At 41.5% G+C, this 8648-nt stretch overlaps 1 pseudogene; it reads left to right on the top strand.

Moving 5' to 3' along the window:
* LOC102172130 lies at positions 7988–8306 on the top strand (annotated as a pseudogene).

Genomic DNA, 8648 nt, shown 5'->3' with positions numbered 1-8648 from the left:
AAAGATGAGATTTGATCAGGTTTACACAGATTTGGTCCAAAATATTCTTAAAATTATGGGCTTCCCAGGAGGCTCAGCGGTAAAGAATCCACCTGCTGATGCAGGAGATGTGAGTTCAGTCCCTGAGTCAGGAAGATCTCCTGGAGAAGGAAATGGCTACTCACTCCAGTTTACTTGCCTGGGAAATCCCGGGACAGAGGAGCCTGGCAGGCTACAGTCCATGGGGTCCCAAAGAATTGTACACGGCTTAGTGAGTAAAGAACAGTTCTTAAACATGCACTGAAAGTGGCTAATATCTTCTCTTTATCTGTTGTCTAGACACAGTAACTTTGTGATGGAAAAATATATTGGTATCTAAACTCAAAGAAATGGAAGTATTAGGTGTTTTGGGAAAACAGATGGATAACCTCTCTCTCTGTCCCCATTTTGTACCCTCTCCTCCATCTCCCCATTTTCTCCTCTTTAAAAGTTAATTTAATAGATAAAGGACATTGTTAAGTGACTGTAAAAGTAAGGTTCATGTTTAGACAGTTTCCCCAGCTGCAGTGCTCTGTTTAAAATACTCTGTTTTCATGGCCTACACTGTTTATTTTACATTCAGAGATGTGGGCACATGGGAACCATTTGCAGAAAATACCTTTGTTTGCTTCTACGATTGATATAATACAGAAGCAGGGGGTAGAGTTTCAACAAGCTGCCTTTCTAAAGCCAGATGTATACTCTATCTTCTTATTAATACTAGCAAGTACATTTATAAGAAAAAATGAAGTTATGGAAAGTAACGAAGAGATAAATCCATTCTGTCTTTGATTGTCACACCCAAGATTTACACAAAATAGAAAGTTCTCAGGGATCATTGGGGGTCAAATTCTGGTGGAAATGCTCAGAGCCATTTCACCTACCTGCTCTGAAAAATTAATCATCGATGATAAAAGTGTTGTGCCTTAGATTTGACTCTCAGTACATCTATTACCAAAGATTGATCTGCAGGTGCCTTCAGATAGGTTTCTCCACATTTGATTTCAATTTCTCCTTCCCCTAATCAATCCATCCTGTATTCTTCCACCAGAGCAATCTTTAAAACTGCAGACTGACCATGGGTCCTCCCTGTCTTAAGTTTCATATTGGTCGTTTCTTTTTGCTTCTAGGGGAGGTAAAAATGATCTGTTGGCTGAAACCGACTTTCAAGAATATATAATACTTTTTTGACCACATACTGTGAGCCTGAAAAAACAGGTAATAGTTACCAACATTTAAAAACCAGAGAATTTGATAGAAGAATCTGGATAGTCTGCCGTTATTAAAGTGGTATGCCTGGCAACACTAGTCTTACACTTTGTATAAAAATTATCAAACTGTTCCATCTGGAAGGGCACTGTCTCCCCAGTTTCCCAGAAGACCCACACTTGCTGTCTTTTTTCTCATTTACATGATTTCGCTTCTCTAATTTGCATGATCAGTTTGGCATTTACAGGCATTTAAATGGTCAACTCCTGGACCATGGGCTGAAGTCCAGCTCTTTGGCCTCACACGTAAGAACCATCTGACTCCTATTAACTTTTTAAGGCTCACTTCTCACATTTATTTTCTCTTCTGGAGCTTTCTACTCCAAAAATACAGGTTTTCCCCCAAGACACTGTGTTATATTGCTATTTCCAGGCCTTTCCATCTATCTGAAAAGTCTGCCCACTTACCCAAATTATATTTTCCATCTGTTTTTCTTAGAGTGAACCATCCTTCTTGGTATTTTTTGGAGCATCTGAGCATACCTCCATTACTGATTACATATATAAGTAAAATACAGAGTAATATAAAGTCAGGAGAAACTCGTATGAGCAGCAGGTATAAAATTCCTTGAAGGGAGATGCAAGGCTCTGCAGAGGAGAAGCTTGCTCAAGACCTGTAGGTGAACCCCCCAGGCTCAGGGAACCCACTGAATCTCTCTATTCAGGTTCCTCTTTGGGAAGAGGGCTTCAGGTCCTTGCAGTGTGGCTGGGGGTAAAGTTGAGAAGATGTTGTTCAGTCACACAGTCATGTCCTACTCTTTGTGACTCCATAGACTGCAGCACACCAAGCTTCCCTGTCCTTCACTGTCTCCTGGAGTTTGTGCAAACTTATGTTCATTGAGTCCATGATGCCATCCAACCATCTCATCCTGTCACCCCCTTCTCCGGTCCTCAGTCTTTCCCAGCATCAAGGTTTTTTCCAATGAGTAGGCTCTTCACATCAGGTGGCCAAAGTATTAGAACTTCAGCTTTAGCATCAGTCCTTCCAATGTATATTCAGGGTTGGTTTCCTTTAGAACTGACTGGTTTGATCTCCTTGCATTCCAAAGGATTCTGAAAAATCTTCTCCAGCACAATTCTAAAGCATCAAATCTTTTACGCTCAGCCTTTATGGTCCACCTCTCAACATCCATGCATGACTACTAGAAAAATCATAGCTGTGACTATATGGACCTTTGTTGGCAAAGTAATGTCTCTGCTTTTTAATATACTGTCTAGGTTTGTCAATAGCTTTTCTTCCAAAGAGGATGCATCTTTGAAGATAGGGGAGGCTTGAAAGGGAGACATTTCAAATGGAGGGTTTTTCATATAAAAACCGTAAAAAGAACTGAACGTAGAATTAATTGAAAGTAATGAGAAGAAGTTGGCCTCCAGGGATGACGTAGAAGTGTGGAGAGTGGGTTGGCGGGGGGCAGTTGCTTCTCGCCATAAGCCTCCTATCGTCTTTAATTTTTCAAAATCAAATTACTTTGATAAATTATAATTAGGAAAACATGAATGTAACAATTGATTGTATTTGCTGTGATCCTCTCCCATGGTCTTAGAAATCATCGTAAAGAATTGTTAAAAAAATCATTAAATCTGCAATGATTATTTTTCTTAGGAAAACCTGTGAAGAATCTGGGTTCTAAATACTGGCTAATGTGAGACCAGAAGTGTCAGCACTTGTGAAGGTCAGAACAGCTGGGATCTTAGTTATGTTAATATTTTTCTGGGTATGATCTTAAAAGAACTGATCACACTAATACATGCAATTGATTAAAAAAATATATTGCAGAAGGCTATAGATAAAAGCCACAGACCCCACCCTGTTAATCAGTTCCAGTCCCACCCTCTTGGCCCAGGTTCAACCATTTTTTAAAAAATGGTTTTTTAGAAAACTTTATTGGCCATATTCATACCCAGCTTTCCACGTGGCTCAATAAGGAATCCGCCTGCCAATGCAGGAGATGCTGGTTTGATCCTGGGTCAGGAAAATCCCCTGGAGGAGAAAATGCAACCCACTCCAGTATTCTTGCCTGGAAAATCCCATTGACAGAGGAGCCTGGCAGACTACAGTCCATGTGACTGTAAGAATCAGACATAACTGAGCATGCATGCACATAATTTCAGGTATCATACCACAAGGGTAGATGTTCAGAACTTTGATTAAATCAAAGGAAGACTTAGATTTCTAGCAATGGTAAATGATAGTATATACAGTTTGTTTGTTTTTCTCGTAGAACATTTTAATTCGTTACATAAATTCTGTATTTAGTTCTTAGGGTAGTGATCTTCATAACCCAAAATAGTATGCTAAGGTCACTGCAGCCCAGCTTTACAGCTGAGAAAATAAGTAGTCATGTAGTTAGTATGTAGCCAGAGCACATTGTTCAGACTTGACCTGCATCTCTCTCATTCAGGCATCCTGGGGTTGTTGCAGGCTCTTCCTCTAGCTCCGTACCATCGCTTCCAGATGGCAGAGCCAGATATCCGGATCTAGGAGAGCCTCTTGTGTTCTGGGGCAGGGACCTCATGGCCATCAGTAGTGCAGGTATCTTTGGAAATTTAAATACAGCACAGGAAAGTCCTGAACTGGGAAGTACTAACAGGGACTCCAAAACATCCCTGATGGTTCAAACGTTGAAGAATCTGCCTGCATTGCGGGAGAACTGGGTTTGATTCCTGGGTTGGGAAGATCCCCAGGAGAAGGGCATGGCAACCCACTCCCAATATTCTTCCTGGGAAATCCCATGGACAGAGGAGCCTGGTGGGCTACAGTCCATGGAGTCACAAAGAGTCAAACATGGTTGGGCAACTAATATACACAAAGGGGACTCCGCCAATCAAACTGATTAAACCCCTGTCCTAATAAGCCTGATGGGGCTGACCTTCCACTCTCAGAGGGGACTTGCTGATCCTGGCTGTCCTCATAAGCTGTGCTGTCCCTCAAGTAAGTGAGTAATGATGGGATACCCCATGGAGAAATGCTAGCAAGGGGGTGAAGAGGAGGAGGACATGGTGACAGTCTTATACACACAAATAATTGCTTGCTGATCTATATAAGGAAAAGTAGACAGTGCCTCAACAAGCTACCCCAAAGTGGTGACCACAATTCAGATCACAAAATAGAACATTATCCGTAACCCAGGAGACTTCCCAGAGCTCCCTGCAGTCGCTACCCCCTTTTCTTCCAAAGATAAACACCATCCTAATTTACAACATTGTAGTTGTTTGTTTTTTTTTAACTTTTTAATTTATATTGCAGTAGAGCTGATTAGCAATATTGTGATAGTTTCAGGAGAACTTGAAAGGACTCAGCTGAATATACACATGCAGCCATTCTCCCCTGAACTCTCCTCCCCTCCACCCTGCCACATAACATTGAGCAGATTTGCATGTGCTATACAGTAGGTCCTTGTTGTCTAACACTATAGTTTATTCAGTTTTATAGCCTTGGAAACTCCTACGTGAGAAAACATAAATGTTTATTTTAGCATCGTTTGTTTTTGTTCACTCACTAAGTCGAGTCCAACTCTTTTCAACCCCATGGACTGCTGCCCACCAGGCTGGCCTGTCCTTCACAATCTCCCAGAGTTTGCTCAAATTCATGTTCATTGTGTCAGTGATGCCATCCTATATCTCATCCTCTGTTACCCTCTTCTCCTCTTGCCCTCTTATCTTTCCCAGCATCAGGGTCTTTTCCAATGAATAGGCTCTTGGCATCAGGTGGCCGAAGTTTTGGGGCTCCAGCATCAGTCCTTCCAATGAATATTCGGGGTTGATTTCCTTTAGGATTGACTGGTTTGATCTCCTTGCTGTCTAAGGGACTCTCAAGAGTCTTCTTTAGCACTGTCGTTCAAAAGCATCAATTCTTCATATAATTAGATTTGCCTGTGTTTTGAACTTTATGTAAATGCAGTTGTACAGTATGTATGTGAGATTCATCCATGTTGAGGCATATAGTTGTGACTGACTCATTTTTTCACCCCTGCATACAGCTGCATGCAAGTGTCATGATATATACATACTCATGAGATACATACAACTAGCTTTCCTACTGATGGAAACATTTGTGGTGGTTTCTAGTTTTTGGCTGTTACAAACAGTGCAGCAATGAGCATTCTCTGGTATGTAATTTTGGTACATATGTGTGCATTTCTGTTGGGTATGTAGTGAATTACTAGGCCCTACAGTATATGCAGTATATACAGTGGAAACAGTGTCAGACTTTATTTTTTTGGGCTCCAAAATCACTGCAGATGGTGACTGCAGCCATGAAATTAAAAGACGCTTACTCCTTGGAAGAAAAGTTATGACCAACCTAGATAGCATATTGAAAAGCAGAGACATTACTTTGCCGACTAAGGTCTGTCTAGTCAAGGCTATGGTTTTTCCTGTGGTCATGTCTGGATGTGAGAGTGGGACTGTGAAGAAGGCTGAGCGCCAAAGAATTGATGCTTTTGAACTGTGGTGTTGGAGAAGACTCTTGAGAGTCCCTTGAACTGCAAGGAGATCCAACCAGTCCATTCTAAAGGAGATCAGCCCTGGGATTTCTTTGGAAGGAATGATGCTAAAGCTGAAACTCCAGTCCTTTCGCCACCTCATGTGAAGAGTTGACTCATTGGAAAAGACTCTGATGCTGGGAGGGATTGGGGGCAGGAGGAGAAGAGGACGACAGAGGATGAGATGGCTGGATGGCATCACTGACTCGATGGACGTGAGTCTGAGTGAACTCCAGGAGTTGGTGATGGACAGGGAGGCCTGGTGTGCTGCGATTCGTGGGGTCACAAAGAGTCGGACAGGACTGAGCGACTGAACTGAACGGACAGTATATGCAAAATTTTCATTTCTCCTCCAGATTTGAGATCTGATGAACATGTAACATTGTGTAAGTTTAAGCTGTATAATGTGATGATCTGATATCTGTGAGTATTGCAGAATGGTGACCATAATTGTGTTCGTGAACATCTCCGTCACTTCACATAATTATCCTTTTATTTTGGGGCGAGACATGTAAGACCTACTCTGTTAGGAACTTTCAGGTATATAATGTGATTAACTGTAGTCACCATGCTGTATATTATATCCCCAGTGTTTATTTGTAACTGGAAATTTGCACTCTTGGAAATCTCCCTATCTTCCCTACCCCTCAGCTGTTGACAACTACTATTTACTTTGCTTCTATGAGTTCAGCTTTTTAAGATGTCACAGATTAAGGAGAACAGATAGTATTTTGTCTTTCTCTGGCTGACTTATTTACTTTAGCATAATGCACTCATGCTCCACTCGTGTCACAGAAACAGTCCTTTCTTCTTTCCCATGTCTGAATAATCTCATTGTACTTTTCACCACATCTTTGTGTGTGTGTGTGTTAACTTTTATTTTGTACTGGGATATAGCCGATTAACAGTGTTGTGATACTTTCAGGTAAACAGTGAAGGGATGCAGCCATACATATACATGTATCCATGACCCCATCTTCTTTTAAATGTTTTTTTAAGTTTATTTTCTACTGAAGTATAGTTGAGTTGCGATGTTGCGTTAATTACTGCTGTACAGTGAAGTGACTCAGTTATTTTTTTCCACGTTCTTTTCCGTGATGGTTTATACCACGTCGTTTTTCATCCATTCATCCCTTGATGAACACTAAGGTGGTTTCACATCTTGGCTATTGTGATTAATGGCACAGTGAACATGGGAGTGCAGATATCCCTTTGAGAACTTGATTTTATTTCCTTTGCTTATATGCCCCCAAATGGAATTGCTGGATTATATGATAGTTCCATTTGTAATTTTTTTGAGGAACTTTAATAAAAATTCTTGCCATAATGGCAATAGCAATTTGCCGTCCCACTAACGGTTCACAAGTGTTCTCTTTTCTCTGCATCCTCACCAACACTTATCTCTTGCCCTTTTAACAATAGCCATCCTAACAGTGTGTGGGCTTCCCTGATAGTTGGTTAAAAAAAAAAGCAACCCACCTGCAATGCAGGAGACCCTGGTTCGATTCCTGGCTCAGAAAGATCTGCTGGAGAAGGGATAGACTACCCACCTCAGTATTCTTGGGCTTCCCTTGTGGCTCAGCTAGTAAAGAATCCACCTGCAATGCGGGAGACCTGGGTTCAATCCCTGAGTTGGGAAGGCCTCTTGGAGAAGGGCAAGGCTGCCCACTCCAGTATTCTGGCTTGGAGAATTCCACTGACTGTATAGTCTATGGGATTGCAAAGAGGTGGACACGACTGAGCGACTTTCACTTTCATCCTAAGACTGTGAGGCGATATCTCACTGTGGCTTTGATTTGCATTTCTCTGATTAGTGATGCTGTGTCTTTTTGTGTACCTGTTGGTCATTTGTAGTCTTCTTTAGGGTGGGTTTTTTTGACTGCCTTCATCTAGACTGTTATGAAAGTGATAGTATGTGACTTCCAAGGCCAGGCCATAAAAATGTCCTGGACTTCTGCCTTGTTCATGCGTGATGGAAGGGTATAGGTGCAGAAACAGAAGAGACTGCCCCCAGCACTGAAGCTGGAGGAAGGGGCCTGGAGCCAAGGAACTCGAGGAATATAGCTCTGGAAACTAAAAGTGGCGTAAGGAAAGGAGTGACAGTAATGCAAGGTGGCAGCCACCACGGGCTCGGGAGTAAAAGTTCCTTGCAATTTCCAACTTTGGAAGAAGACCAGAAAGGTGTAGGAGATAGCACAGTTAGCCTAAGCCTAGAAGATGATGAAGACACGGCACTTACAAGATGGGCTCTCAAGAACAATTTATAAAAACTGACTATATAGCCTTAAAATAGAATATGGACCCCAATACTCAGAAGCACCCCCCGCTTTGTGAAATTTATAACAAAAATTAATATGAAAGGAGTTAATAGTTCTAATGGGGGTGGTGGAGCCCCATTAGAGCCATATCAATGCTACCAAAATGGCAGAATTAATAATAGCATCAAAGTTGTCCTCAAGAGCTTCGACACCTAATAATGTCTGAAGAAAATCTGAAACTCCCTCAGCCACCTGAAGGACAGTGGTACAGCAGCTAATGAAACGTGAGAAACCACAGGCCCTCCCCTACCCGCTGTTTGATTTCATCAGTCTTCATTTTGTGCAGTAGTAAACTTTCTAGAATAGTAACTTTCTACATCTTGTAGACCTCAGTGTACTGTAAAAACAACTCTCATTCAAAGACAGTTTATCTTAAGATACTGTAAATGATACTCATTTTTTTCTGTCCAATTGAAATATGAGTTGTGCTATAACAACAACAACAAAAAGGTAAGGAAAGGATCCTCTTGTAGAGACTTCCAAGGAAGCAGAGCCATGATGAACCTTAAGTTTATTTCAGTGATACTGATTTTCAGATTTCCTGTCTCCAGAACTCTGAA

The sequence above is a fragment of the Capra hircus genome, chromosome 5 (genome assembly GCF_001704415.2).
Source record: "Capra hircus breed San Clemente chromosome 5, ASM170441v1, whole genome shotgun sequence".
In the NCBI taxonomy this organism is placed as follows: Eukaryota; Metazoa; Chordata; class Mammalia; order Artiodactyla; family Bovidae; genus Capra; species Capra hircus.
Note: the sequence above shows the minus strand (reverse complement) of the source record. Positions and strands in the feature narration are given on the sequence as shown.